Source organism: Anomaloglossus baeobatrachus, chromosome 10, assembly GCF_048569485.1.
Source record: "Anomaloglossus baeobatrachus isolate aAnoBae1 chromosome 10, aAnoBae1.hap1, whole genome shotgun sequence".
In the NCBI taxonomy this organism is placed as follows: domain Eukaryota; kingdom Metazoa; phylum Chordata; class Amphibia; order Anura; family Aromobatidae; genus Anomaloglossus; species Anomaloglossus baeobatrachus.
The window spans coordinates 22,398,895-22,413,742 of NC_134362.1; the positions used below are offsets into that span (position 1 = coordinate 22,398,895).

Here is a 14,848-nt window from a genome sequence, read left to right on the forward strand (position 1 = left end):
AGCCGAAACTAAAATCATAAATCAGCATATATTCTTTTTGGTACGCCGACTACATTGATACATTGTTTACGGAGTGGAACCCTTCTTGAGCACCACGTTAATAGGAGTGCCGTATATCCATAACACTTCTGATTAAATTGATGCCCTTAACTATATAGAGATGAACGAATCCATGGAAGTTCGGTTCGGCGGGTTCCGCCGGAGTTTAGATAAAGTTTGGTTCTGGACCCGGACTTCACCTGACCCCAATGGAAGTCACTAATTGGGCAGTTTGGGTCTCCATTTACATGCTGCCAACCATAAACAGATCAATTCCAGGGGCAGGTGGAGGAGCTTTTTCCATTTGTTTTTGGGGGGTGCACACTACATTTGATAGCACTGTTGTTACCCCAGTGCGCAACCCTGTAAGATGGCATTGTGCTGAGCACTGAGCGTACCCGAGCACAGCGATGCTCGCGCGAGTGGTTTGCATCTGAACACCGAACCCGAACCCTGTTTTTTTTGCTACGTCTGTGTTTGGTACGAACATTAAACTTGAGATTTGCTCATCTCTACTCATTTCTAAGGTTTTGTGTGTGCATTGAATCTTAGGGGTACTTTGCACACTACGACATCGCTAGCCGATGCTTGCAATGCCGAGCGCGATAGTCCCCGCCCCCATCTCAGCTGCGATCTCTTGTGATAGCTGCCGTAGCGAACATTATCGCTAGAGCAGCTTCACACGCACTCACCTGCCCTGCGACGTCGCTCTGGCCGGCGACACGCCTTCTTCCTAAGGGGGCGGGTTGTGCGGCGTCACAGCGACGTCACACGGCAGGTGGCCAATAGAAGTGGAGGGGCGGAGATGAGCGGGACGTAAACATCCCGCCCACCTCCTTCCTTCCGCATAGCCGGCGTGAGCCACAGGACGCAGGTAGGAGATGTTCCTCGCTCCTGTGGCGTCACACACAACGATGTATGCTGCCGCTGGAACGAGGAACAACATTGGTCCTTCTGAAATTATGGAAATGACCGACACTACACCGATTATACGATTTTGACGCTTTTGCTCTCGTTAATCATATCAAAAACGATTTACACACTCCGATATCGACAGCGACACCGGATGTGCATCACTTTCGATTTGACCCCACGGACATCGCACCTGTGATGTCGTAGTGTGCAAAGTACCCCTAAGTTGCAATTGACACATGGTCCGTAATCGCCAATTGGTCACTGACCCTTGGATCTTACTGTGATAAATGATAGGTTGGATCACCACTGCCAAAAAAAACTTTGAATGAGGCAAATCTAATATATAAAGCTCAGTGTATGTTTGTATGTATGTGTGTGTGTGTGTGTGTGTGTGTGTATGTCCACTAAAGGAATTTGCACCGTCACATTTACAATCACGAAATTTTGCACAGATGCCCCATGTGACCCAGGGAACGTCATAGACTATGTTTTGACGGGAAAATGTAACCCCGTGCTTTAAATTTACTCTCACAAATCCTGCCTCCATTAAACTGAATGGAGGTTGGAGCTACAGCTTATTAATAGCAACTGTCAGTGGTTGCTATAGGAACATAATAAACTGTTAGTATTAGAAGCTTATGTGTGAGGTAATAAGATGTCAGTGGGGATACGGATACAGAGAGATAGAAAAAGACATACAGACAGAAACGGAAGGGCAAAGAGACAGCCCTGGAAAGAGACAGCCCTGGAAAGAGACAGCCCTGGAAAGAGACAGACGGGCAAAGAGACAGACGGGCAAAGAGACAGACGGGCAAAGAGACAGACGGGCAAAGGGACAGACGGGCAAAGGGACAGCCCTGGAAAGAGAAAGCCCTGGAAAGAGACAGCCCTGGAAAGAGACAGCCCTGGAAAGAGACAGATGGGCAAAGAGACAGCCCTGGAAAGAGATATCCCTGGAAAGAGACAGACCTGGAAAGAGACAGACAGGCAAAGAGACAGATGGGCAAAGAGACAGATGGGCAAAGAGACAGACGGGGAAAGAGACAGACAAAGACAGACGGGGAAAGAGAGAGACAGACAGACATATAGAGACAGACACAGAGATAGAGAGAGACAGACACACATATAGAGACAGACACAGAGATAGAGAGAGACAGACAGAGACAGAGATGGAGACAGACTGATACAAATACAGACAGAGACATAGACACACACAGACAAAGAAAGACACAGACAGAGAGACAGACAGACAGCGACACACAGACAGAGACCGGGAGAGAGACAGAGAGACAGCGATTATCCCGGGCAACGCCGGGTACTACAGCTAGTAGTCAATAAAATCTAAAAAAAAAAATAAAATACAAAAAGAGCTGATCGCCACCAATCACATGGAATCTTGCATTGCTTATCCTTACCTTTTTCTGAAGTGCCTCACTGGAGTTTTCCTTTGGTGGCCACTTGATCCCATAGTCCATCCATGTGATTGAGATCCATGTTTGTATGCTGTTAGTCTTCCATACATTCCAATAGTTAATGCATCAACTGGTCTGAAAAACAGATAAGCATTCGATGAGTCTATAGTTTGTTTTGACATGTGGTAGTTAATTTTGCTTTAAAAAATTGTTGACCACCGCGGAGCTTTCACACATCTCACGTGACAATATATCACTTTTCATAATAATGCAATTCTTTAAGATATGAAACCGTTCCTAAATTTACATGCAATACCCCTGGCTGCCACAAGGATTGCTGTTTATCTTAAACCCGTTCCATTTGATCACACTAAGGGGCATATTTATCAAACTAAATGTCACAAAATTTTGGAGTAATTTTGCCCCAAAAAACGGCATTTAATGATTTGCACCATATTTATTCTGTGTTTTAGATACTTTTTAGAAGTTATCCAACAGAGTGTGGCCTCACTGAAAATAAGTAACTTATTGTAAAAAGTGGTGTGGTCAAATATGCTCCAAAAAATTCTCAAAAATTGTGGTGCACAATGTTGGCACAAACTAAGCCAACTGATGGATTCTTAAAATTAGACAGATTTATCAAGAATTAACCTTTAAGAATTTGGAGCATTTTAAGACAGCATAGACTAAATTTGCATTATCTAAATATTAAACTATTCAACTGTTTTTTATTTTAAGACTGAATAGTCTAAGTTTGCATTGGCTAAGAACTATACTGTTCAAGTATTTTTGTTTTTTTTTTATTTTTGTCAGCTGCTTTTTAAATGGAACGCATTTCGGTGCTCACACGCAACGGCTCCCATTGGTGCCCATACAACGCGGATGCTGGACACTGATGGTTAATCCATCCATGGCAGCTGGGGATCTGCTAAATGCTCGAATCCAGTCACTGCCATCTTGGTGCTCTTGTGAAGCTTAGCCACAGGCTGAGCTTCATAGAAGACTGAAAGCTTCACTATAGACTGTCCTACTCTGATATTGCAGCATATGATATAAGAGATTAGATGATCACAGGTTTAAAATATGTGAAAATAAATAAAAATAAAAAATTCCAATAATAAAAAAAATTCAAATCACATCCATTTCCCCCATTAAAAATAATAAAATAAGAAAAATATAACAAAAGAAACATATTTTGTATCGACCGATCCTTAAAAGTCTGATTTATCAAAATATACAATTAAGTAACTCATATAATCAAAGCCATAACAAGAAAAAGGAGATAAAAAAAATGCAGATTTGCATTTTCTTGGCCAAAACTCCTCCCTAAAAAAATGTAATAAACAGTGATTAAAACATAATATGCTTTCCAAATATGTATTAACAAAAACCATTGACTAAATAAACAAGACCTCGCACAGTTGAACCGACAGGAAAATAAAAATGTTACATTTCTTGGAAAAGGATAACACAAACCAAAATAAAAAAAGAAAACAAAATAAAACTTTAGAATTTTATTTTTACCACTTAAAAAAAAAAAACCACCATAAAAACAAAATGCCCCAAAAAACTGATGGCATTGATTTTTTTTTTTGCTGTCTGGCATGCATTTTTCTCCCTTTTTTCTTTATACTGAATGTTAAAATAAATGCTGTCATTCAAAACTACAACTCAACCCAAATACTGCTAAGTCAAAGGGAAAACAAAAATTTGATGTCTCTTGGAAAAAGGAGAAAGAAAATCAAAAGGTCAAAATTGAAAATCTCAAAAACTGTCAGGTCGTTAAGTTGTAAAGAAAGAAAAGATACATGGAAAGAAAATAACTTAAAGAAGCACTCCCATCAAAGTTTTTATCCACTTAATATATTGCAGTTGTCATATTAAATAGCATTGGCTACTTACAATTGCTCATTTTGCATTTCTACCCAGTTAATTCTTCTCTTTTCCATTGTGTCTATGACATCACATAATTAAAAACAGATCAGCTCTATGTAGAAACATGAAGTCTATTTTCCTTGCAGGAGTTATCACTGCAGAACTCCCTGGCAGGAGGAGTTCAAAACAGCTGGGTCAGGAATTGAAAAGGGGATTCATGCAGTGTAAAGAGACTTCCTGTTTCTACATAGAGAATAGAAAAAGGAAGAATTTACTGGGTAGAACGGCAAAAGGATCAATTGTAAGTACACAGTGCTATATAATATAATTGCAATATATTAAGAGGATAAAAGCTTTGATGTGAGTGCTTCTTTAATTTTTTTTGTAACATTGTATGGGAAAAACTTCAAAAAAGTAAAATCATCCCTCTTCAAGTTATGCAGTCCTGACCTATGTGTCTTTTAAATTCCTGACCCTTGCCAAGTCCTCAAAGCTCCTTGACTTAGATCTGTCACCGTTCCTCACTCACAGCTTCATTCGACTGCCAACACTGGACCTTCATGTCAGCATTAATTAACCTACGGCAGGAATCCACAAACTCTCCAGCTCGTCCTACTTACTAGCTCCTTTGCTTATATTCAAACATTTATCACTTAAAAAAATGAGAGAAAAATATTATTTTTCTTTATACTTTGTTTAACCCTTAAAGGTCAGTTTATATTCTGATTTTCCATAAAGAAATGTTTTTATTTTTCTAAATTGTGTTTTGTTTTATTTATGTTTTATTAATTAAATATTATGACTATATTCAATTGTAGAGTTCTTAGTAATGTATATGTAAGCCCGCATACAGTCCATATACATAGCATTATCAATTAGGGTATACCATACTACAAGTATGCTCTATATGTTATTATTAAGTACAGCCTTGGGGATCTTCATTAGGTCTTACGAAGGCTCAATAGTGGTGGCAAATGTGCCATAAGTCCCAGGCATCCAAAATCCCTGTTACAAGGGATCTATACATTGTATAGATCTGTGATACTTTTTCATCATTACAGTGAAGGGTTCAACCGCCAGGATAATGAGTACACACAAGTTTGTAAACTAAAAACGGATTTGATGGTAAGCATTTGAAGCCACTCAGGATGTCCATTTTGGCATAAGCCCTAGCTTGATTTTTGGGTATTTTTGGAGTAGATTTTAAATATCTAGACCTACTCCAAAAATAAGCCCTAGTTAGTCAGCTCCTGCAGCGCTAGTTTATGTCACATGACATTAGATTATGTCACTAACATCAAGGAGATATAACCTAATGCTGGAGGCACTGGAGTAGGCAAAATGTAGCTCCCAAATCCTCTTGAAGCTTCCTCCCACCATGTCAGTGTAAAATGTGCTCACTAGCTCCCGAGTCGTCCCGCCTCCTGAGTGTCACATGGTTCCCGCTTCCTGGCTACTACTGCGCTATGATGTTTGCTTGGTTACCACTCCCAAGTCCCACCTCCCGAATGCTGCGTCCTGGATCCCACCTCATAGCTGCTAATGTACTATGATGTGGGCTTGGTTGCCACCTCAGGGTCCCACCTCCTGCTTTCCGAGTTCCGCCTCTTGGATCCCACCTCCCGGGCCGGCCCAACTCAGTCCCACAGAAGCAGCCACATATGACATCACAACCACCATTCCCGATTCCTGCTCCAGACTCCTGGCTTCTGCCCTCTCTCGGCCTCATAGAGAAGAAGAGTGCCAATGCCACATTTTGTTTTGAGAGTGCCAAGTGTTACCATAAGAGACACTGACATTGCACCAGCAATTGTGAATGTAATTCAGGGTTAAAGTTACTAACCCTAAAGCTGTCCATACACCTTCAAGCTGAAGCTGGCCATACACCTTCAAGGTAAAGATGGCCATACACCTTCAAGCTGAAGCTGGCCATACACCTTCAAGCTAAAGCTGGCCATACACCTTCAAGCTAAAGCTGGCCATACACCTTGAAGCTAAAGCTGGCCATACACCTTCAAGCTGAAGCTGGCCATACACCTTCAAGCTAAAGCTGGCCATACACCTTCAAGCTAAAGTTGGCCATACACCTTCAAGCTAAAGATGGCCATACACCTTCAAGCTGAAGCTGGCCATACACTTTCAAGCTGAAGCTGACCATACACCTTCAAGCTAAAGCTGGCCATACACCTTCAAGCTAAAGCTGGCCATACACCTTCAAGCTGAAGCTGGCCATACACTTTCAAGCTAAAGCTGGCCATACACCTTCAAGCTGAAGCTGGCCATACACCTTCAAGCTAAAGCTGGCCATACACCTTCAAGCTGAAGCTGGCCATACACCTTCAAGCTGAAGCTGGCCATACACCTTCAAGCTGAAGCTGACCATACACCTTCAAGCTGAAGCTGGCCATACACCTTCAAGCTAAAGCTGGCCATACACCTTCAAGCTGAAGCTGGCCATACACCTTCAAGCTGAAGCTGACCATACACCTTCAAGCTGAAGCTGGCCGTACACCTTCAAGCTAAAGCTGGCCATACACCTTCAAGCTGAAGCTGGCCATATACCTTCAAGTTGAATTGAAGCATAAATGTGTGATTGTTGTTCATGGAAAAAAAGAAGCCCTCCCCCAAAAATAAGTTCTAGCCCTTTTTTTTGGAAATGAAAATAATATAAGACCCTATCTTATTTTTTGGTAAAATATGGTATCTATGGTCCTTGGGTGAGGCACATGATTTGTTTAACCACATGGCCCAAACACTACTTACCAGCAATAACTAATGGCCACACAAATATTAAACATAATCAAGAGGTCATTATCGCTGGTCAGCTGAGATTCGGAGTTGGGACTGGTTGCACAGTGTGGTAATCCATAAATATATGAGGACTTGACTCTCGACCCTTACACCGATTAGATGATCATCATAGGTGCAGATATATTATGGTTGGAAATTAATACAAATATAAAGGTTCAATAAAGAACCAGGAGAATGCTTTGTGACTTATGTACCATCATGAAATTTCAGATATTAAAATCTCACATTGGCCAACTGTGGCTATTATGTGAGACAATATGGTGAGTTTAGCTACATGTCCCAAAATGTACCTACTGCCACTGTCCAATGGTTGCACAAGTATAAAACAAAATTAAGAGGCCATTGACCATTTGAGGTGGGCTGAATTTTGGACTCAATGCTAGTTGCATAGCTTGGTAAGCCATAGATTGGTTGGGATGGGTGAGGATCTGATTATTGGCCTTTCCACTGATAAATGATCTTCATGGGTGCTCGGAAAGGATTACGGAAGATTACTTTGAATATTCGCAGGAGAACCCATTCCAATCAACCTATTAATTAATTCTCCTAAGGCTGCAGTCACCCGGACCGGCCAGTGGCTCTCCTGACAGGAGCGGGTCAGCTTCATGTATTTCTATGCCTCTAACCCGCTCCTGTCAGGAGAGCTAGCGGCCAGTCTGGGCGATGCAATGGAATTCTCACCCAATTGTGACTCTAGCCTTATGGAAAGGGTCTGCAAGTTTTGAATGTTGATAGTCTATTGTTATCATGAGCCACCAATATTAGTTCGGCAAAATATTGAAGTCAACATCTCTCCCGATCAACCATTTGTAGGGACCGCGGCAATCGTCTCAGCACCTTTGAGCGGGTTTGTCTTGTTTTTGTATTTCCGACGGCATAAAGTTCAGTATCTGTGTACCGACTCTGAATTGTTTTGCACTTTTTCTTAGGCAAAGTGTTAATTCCTGTTGGAGTCAACTGTAAAATGATATATCGGTGGAGTAAGGAACCTGAGCTCGCTCTCCCGGGGAGACCTTTCCTGTCTGAATCCTTTCAAGCTGCCTCAGAGTTCTAGAACATCAGACAGACGCTCTCTCGAGACCGGTGGCAGGAAGAGAAGAGACCGCGTCTAAAAACTTACATTAAAAGATCCACTTTTCTCAAAGCAAATAAAACAACTTGGCAAAACTGAATACATAAATTGCAGATATTATGGTTGGAAATGAATGCAAACATAAAGGTTCAATATGGCACTGTGAGAATGCTTTGTGATTTATGCACCCTCATGAAATATCTGATATTAAAAACTCACCGAGAAAAATCTTAATTGTGCCTTTCCTCCCTGGCTTCATGAAAGAATTATATATGAATCACATTATCCTTTAGTGAGAACAGAAATTCGTATGAGGGTAATGATTATTCTCCAACCTGCTCAAAGCTTAACGACGTCCTGGAGTGTTACTTTACATCATAGGAAACATGCCAGCGTCAATATATGGGATGCTGATATTCTATGAGGCTCAATACAATGTGTTGGGATACGGACGATAAGACTCCAACTAATGCAGAAAATATGTAAGTTTCAGCCCCGAACGCATTCCTTACAATGACAAACCTTCTCCTCTACATGGCAAGGAAGGAGCAGAAGACATTTGTCATGCCTCGGTTGTGATCCTGTCAAGGGAGGAATTTGGGTGAAGAGTGCTAATGGAGTCTTCCTTTGGGATATTCAGAGACGGTGCCGTATTAGCTGTATACCAGTGCCGATATATCAATGTATCAGACAATGAATACATAAGACATGTTCTCCTTGAGCCAGCATCACCAACTGACCCGTGTATTAGATAGATCCAATTATACAGTTTGCATCTGTAACCTTGAAGCTAAACAGGGAGTACTTTTACTCCTTAATTTCTCACAGCGCAGTTTGTATCTGTACATTCTTTCTGTGTGAACATTACTGATAAAACTTTTGCAGCTTCACATTCTGGCTTCATTATCTTTGGTTAACTCCTTCATGACTTATACAGCTTAGAATTATATTATGGATCTATGCGATGGCTACATAGACAGACAGATAATTATGCAACTACATCTACATTTTGATTATTTATATACACAGATATTCTTATTACGTTTGAACAAACAAGCTATAGCTCAGGCAACCTCCACAATCCAATGGCTTCCCTTGCTGTGGTCTCTTTCTACAGAACCACAGGCAGGTTTGCCCACTGTCTGGGTTCTGAACAATTTGTCTCTGTTTTTACAGGTTTTGTATTCATTGCCTTTCTGCTAAGTGTTTCCTATGATGTAATTTGGTTTGCCCTATCACCTGGTGGGTGTAATTATTTAAAGTTCCCCTGGGCTCCCATTCCCTACTAGTGATATTTCTTCAGTAGATCCTGCTTGGAACTACAGCCTGGTGGTTTGGTGTTTCTTATTATATATTTTTGATTTTGGTTTGCCTTATTTTACTCTGCACCTTCCCCTAGTTTCTTAAGGAGGTACGTGGAACCCCCGATGGCTGCTTAGAGAGCTACTGGTTTGAGTAGTCATCTGAGTTCTCCGGTTAGTTTTGTCTCAGTCTGCGCAGGGGCTTTTAGGGACCTTTAGTCTGTACAGCCGAGAGGGTTAGGTGCAGTAGTTTAAGTAAAATCCTATAGTTTCCTACCATGTGGGCACATTTATGTGCACAACAACAACAACAACACATTCAAGTCATCCTTTAATTGAAAGGTACAGATGTAGCAAGAGCCAAACGAATATTCCGAGAGTTGTTCCAGTTTTCCCTTCTGCAGGCTCTATGTCTATTTCACACTTGACTCTGAGCTGGTGGGTGGAATTGAGCTACTATCATGTCTACAATACCCAGTACACACAGACATCCTGACTTTTTGGTTTCTATATAGCAGATAATAAGAAGCATCAGCACAAAGGACATTATACAGCTGTACTGATGTCATGTGGTGTTCAGGTCTAGACTCATTAGTTGTCTCGGCGGTGTCAGGTTCTGTTCACACTGTAGAGCCTGACAGGCAACCTGATGTCTTCCAGTTGTTCAGCCAGAACCGGGCGTCGGCTGTTTAATGTGTTCTAATCCTTAGTCATGCAGGAGTTAATTCCTGCTGACCTGGGGAATTCTGCTAGGAGCTCAGGATGCCAACTGCCAATCAAAGTCATCTACTTCCCATATAAGATACTGGATCTTACTACTCAGTGCTGATTATAGCTTCAGCATAAGCTCCAGCGCTCCTGGTCTTTGTGGTGATGCCATTCATGGTGATCTTTGTTGCGCTTTTCAGTGGTGTGAGTGTTCCCTTATTGTTCGTTACTTCTTCATTCCCTTTTTCATTGTTCCCCAGTATACATATTATCTTTCCTTTGACTTTGAGTGCAGTGTGTACGAGTTTCTGTTCTACATTGTCTGTGTTGTTTTGTGGGTTTTGCTATTGTGTTTTTTAGTTCGCTCCCAAGGGTGGGGGAGAGGGGGATTAAGATCAGGGTTCGGACAGGAGTCAGGGTCACGCTGGAGGCTCGGACCTGGCTACCATCACACCTACCTTCAAGATAAGGGATAGTGTAGGATCACGAGTATGAGGGCCAGCCTAGGGACCCCTGTACTGTCATTACATACCCCATGAGAACTGAGCAGTGTAGCTGTGAATCCACCACAGGGGTGAAATAAACAGTTTCTAGGTTTAGCAACTCAACGGGACTTTGTGTTTCTCTTCTTCTCTCATTCTGGAGCCCCTGCTGAATAGGATGGTGGTCAATCATGCACACTTGTGCTCCATTAAATCTTAATGAAAGATTGACAAGCACAGTGTGATGCTCATCATTGACGCTTCTATTAGAATATATAAGTGGCAGTTCGCATGATCGACAACAGATACATTCAGCAGATGATCTTCAAAGCCCAGTTTTTCAAGAATGTTGGGAGCCATGGCGGATGGACCACCAGCAATCAGAAAGTCACCCACTATCTCATTGAAACACCCCTTTAAATGACACCGATTGATTTCCTATATGATTGATCCTTGCTCATTCCAGGCAGAAATCTTTCCTTCTAATCCTTCTAAAGTTTTCCCCTTAGACCCCACTATAGCTTTTCAAAAGCCAGATCAGATCTCATACTTTTCACTGACGAGGGACAATCATCCCGACACGCCGTGTCTCCAAGTTGGGGTTCTGATCTGGTATAAATCTTAAAGGCGGCGTTACACGCAACGACGGATCTAACGATATATCACCGGGGTCATGGATTCCGTGACGCACATCCGGCATCGTTAGTGACGTCGTTGCGTGTGACAGCAAGGAACGACCATTAACCATGGAAAATACTCACCTTAACGTCCATCGTTGACACGTCGTTCCTTTTTAAAAAATCATTGATTGTTGAGCACGCAGGTCAGCACACATCGCTACGTGTGACACCTCGGGAACGACAAACTGCAGCTTACCTGTGGCCGCCAGTAATGCAGAAGGAAGAAGATGGGTGGGATGTTACGTCCCGCTCATCTCCGACCCTCAGCTTCTATTGGGTGGCCGCTTAGTGAAGCCGCTGTGACGCCGGATGAACCGCCCCCTTAGAAAGGAGACGGTTCGCCGGTAACAGCGACGTTGCTAGGCAGGTAAGTCCGTGTGACGGCTCCAAACGATTTTGTGCGCCACGGGCAGCGATTTCCACAAACGATGGGGGCGGGTGCTGTCACCAGAGATATCGTTAACGATATCGCTGCGTGTAACGCCCCCTTAAGTCATATGAAAAGGCTCGTTAAAGGGCCACTTTTGACTTTTACTGTAGGATTGCTACTTCCAATAGGTTGCACCAGAGTTTGTCTCCTTCTAAACCAACATTTATACATAATGGGAAAACAGATTACTGTTTATGAAAAAGTTCCTCCCGTTACGGATTCTCTCCGACCCTCCGCTCCACACCGGATGGGTAATTTCCATATACACGTTCACTGGAATTCAGGATACACAAAATTCCCATAGATTGATTTTTGGAGGTGAGATTAATTCTTCACAATACAGAAGCACACTGGTTTTTCTGCCCCTTTAACCATGCACAGATTTTTTTTCCTTACAATCATCAAAGAGCAGATATCAAGAGCGTGCACTTCTATAAAGGCCACTAGAGATTTCTGATAGAATGACCTTCAAATACACAGAGTCTTTTCAGAATAATGCTCGGCTGGGCGTCGCTGGATGACTATGCACCATTAACGGATTGTCAGTTTCGAATCACATCTTCAATGTTTGTGAATTTAACTTGGAGCTGAATTTCTATCATTATTTTTTGCTTTACTGAACACTTCTCTCCAAAATGTGAAGCCCTTGAGAAGAAATGACAAAGAAGAAGAATACGGCCATTATGTAGCATCGAGAGAAATACTGGTCATCCAAAAGAGGGGGGAAAAAAAAGCAACGTTCCGGCGAAGAATTTTTGGTGAGTTTTGGATGATGCAGAATTTCTGCACCTATTATGTAAATTAGGTTATTGCGTATTTGTTGCTGCTTTTTTTGTCTCAGTTATGTCTATCATTCTTTAATTTTACCCCTTAACCCCCGGAGCGATTTTCCATTTTTCGCTTTTAGCTCCCCTTTTTCCGAGAGCCATAACTTTTTTTTAATTTTCCAGAAATCTTGTTTTGAGCGGGACGAGTTCTACTTTTAAATAAAACCATAATTTTTACTATATAGTGTTACTGGAAAATGGCAAAAAAATTCCAAGAGCGGAAAAATTGAAAAAATTTTTGGGGATATTTTATTCACCATGTTCACTATATGGTAAAACTGATGTGTCGGTGTGATGCCTCAGGTCGGTGCGAGTTCATAGACTCCAAACATGTATAGGTTTAGGGTTAAAGAAAAATCAGAAGTTGGTCCAAAAAAGTGGCGCACTTTTTGCAAAATTTCTGCACCTATTATGTAAATTAGATTCATTTCTTTTTTTATTGCGCATTTGATGCTGGTTTTTTTTGTCTCCGTTTGGTCTATCATGCTTTAATTTAACCCTTTAACCCCCGGGCGATTTTCCATTTTTCGCTTTTAGCTCCCCTTCTTCCAAGAGCCATAACTTTTTTTAATTTTCCATCAATCTTGTTTCTTGCGGGATGAGCTCTACTTTAAATAAAACCATAATGTTAACATATAATGTACTAGAAAATGGCAAAAAAATTCCAAGAGCGGAAAAATTGCAAAATTGTTTTTGGGATATTTTATTCACCGTGTTCACTATATGGTAAAACTGATGTGTCGCTGTGATGCCTCAGTTCGGTGCGAGTTCATAGACACCAAACATGTATAGGTTTAGGGTTAAAACAAAATCAGACGTTGGTCCAAAAAAATGTGGCGCACTTTTTGCGCCATTTTTCGCGACCCGTAGTGTTCTCATTTTTCAGGATATGGGGGTCAATTATGGCTTATTTTTTGTGTCTCGAGCTGACGTTTTTAATGATACCCTTTTTGCGCAGATGTACGTTTTGATCGCCTGTTATTGCATTTGTGCAAAATTTGCGATGACCAAAAAATGTAATTTTGGTGTTTGGAATTTTTTTTGCTTCCAATCATGTTTATTAATTTTATATTTTGATAGATTTGGACTCAGCGATACCAAATGTGTGAATATTTTTAATTTTTTTTTAACCCTTTAATTTTCAATGGGACAAATGGGGGAGTGATTTGAACTTTTAGGTTTTCATTCTTTTTAAAATTTTTAAAACTTTTACTTTTTTTAATTTTACAAGTTAAAACAACGCTCTCGGTTGTAGTGACCAACAAAAAAAAAAAAAAGCCACCCTCCCACCGGAAATACTCTGTTTATGATTGGCTGAACCTGAACAAGGCAATTATTGAATTTCCATACTGCTCGTTACTTGCATGGAGCTTGTCGGACCATCTGACCACCTCGATTCGAGTAACGAGCATTGGAGCATTTTAGTGCTCGCCCATCACTATTTAGGGTCAGATGCACACCCCTCTTCTCCAAATTCTTCTGCATAGAAAAGTAGAATCAAAAGATGGGACCAGCAGTTTCTGGTGTTAAGCAATTGGTTTGGTCTTCATAGAATGTTAGAGTTGCAAGGGACCTCAAGGGCCATCGGGTCCAACCCCGGAGCCATCGGGTCTTTACTCAGTCTGATCTACAAATATGTATTATCTGCTTGTGGAACATTTTGGGCCAAGATTGGTCACTCATTGGGCATTAGCTTTGGCTCGTTGCATGTCCTGGGGTTGGAGGTCAATCAAGAGCCAAATTTGGACCAATTTATTGAAGTTCTAGAGCCACAAAAGTCATGACTTGACTATTAAAGATTAATCTATCATCAATGAAGGGTCAAATACTGTTACCGGGAACCTGTGATGTCGGATAATGCTATTCATCAGCAGATATGGAATTATTATGCATCTTCTAAAGAAGGTGCTAAGATGCTGTTCTAAAAGTGCAGCACCTGGGAGAAAATTAACTTTATTCCTCCTGGAAGCTGCCGGCTTTCAGTCATGTAGACGTGCTGGCGGGGTTTCAGTCACCTCAATGCTCATATCACTGTGAGCGGCGACTGGTGCACTGCCAAGCTGGCTGTCCATCAGTGTCGGGCATTGTTACATCCAACACTCTCAGTGAGTGGTGACTGAAATCACTCTGGCACGTCCCAATGACTGAAAGCTGGCAGCTCATGAAAAAAATAAAGTCATTTTCTCCCAGGTGCTGTATTTCATTACAACGGCCGAGCACCTTCATAAAGCTATTAACATGCAGATTAACCCCATCCCTGCAGGTTAATAGTAATATCATATCTTATTGGCTTCCT

At 41.5% G+C, this 14,848-nt stretch overlaps 1 protein-coding gene across 3 annotated transcripts in view; it reads right to left on the reverse strand.

The window, feature by feature from the left end:
- LRRC4C (leucine rich repeat containing 4C) overlaps positions 1-14,848 on the reverse strand; it is a 970,587-nt gene that overhangs the window by 453,981 nt on the left and 501,758 nt on the right. For all 3 annotated transcript variants that reach the window (XM_075325244.1, XM_075325245.1, XM_075325247.1), the window contains one exon: positions 2,370-2,501. The gene's annotated coding sequence lies outside the window, so the exon portion shown is untranslated. The remainder of the gene's footprint in view (positions 1-2,369; positions 2,502-14,848) is intronic.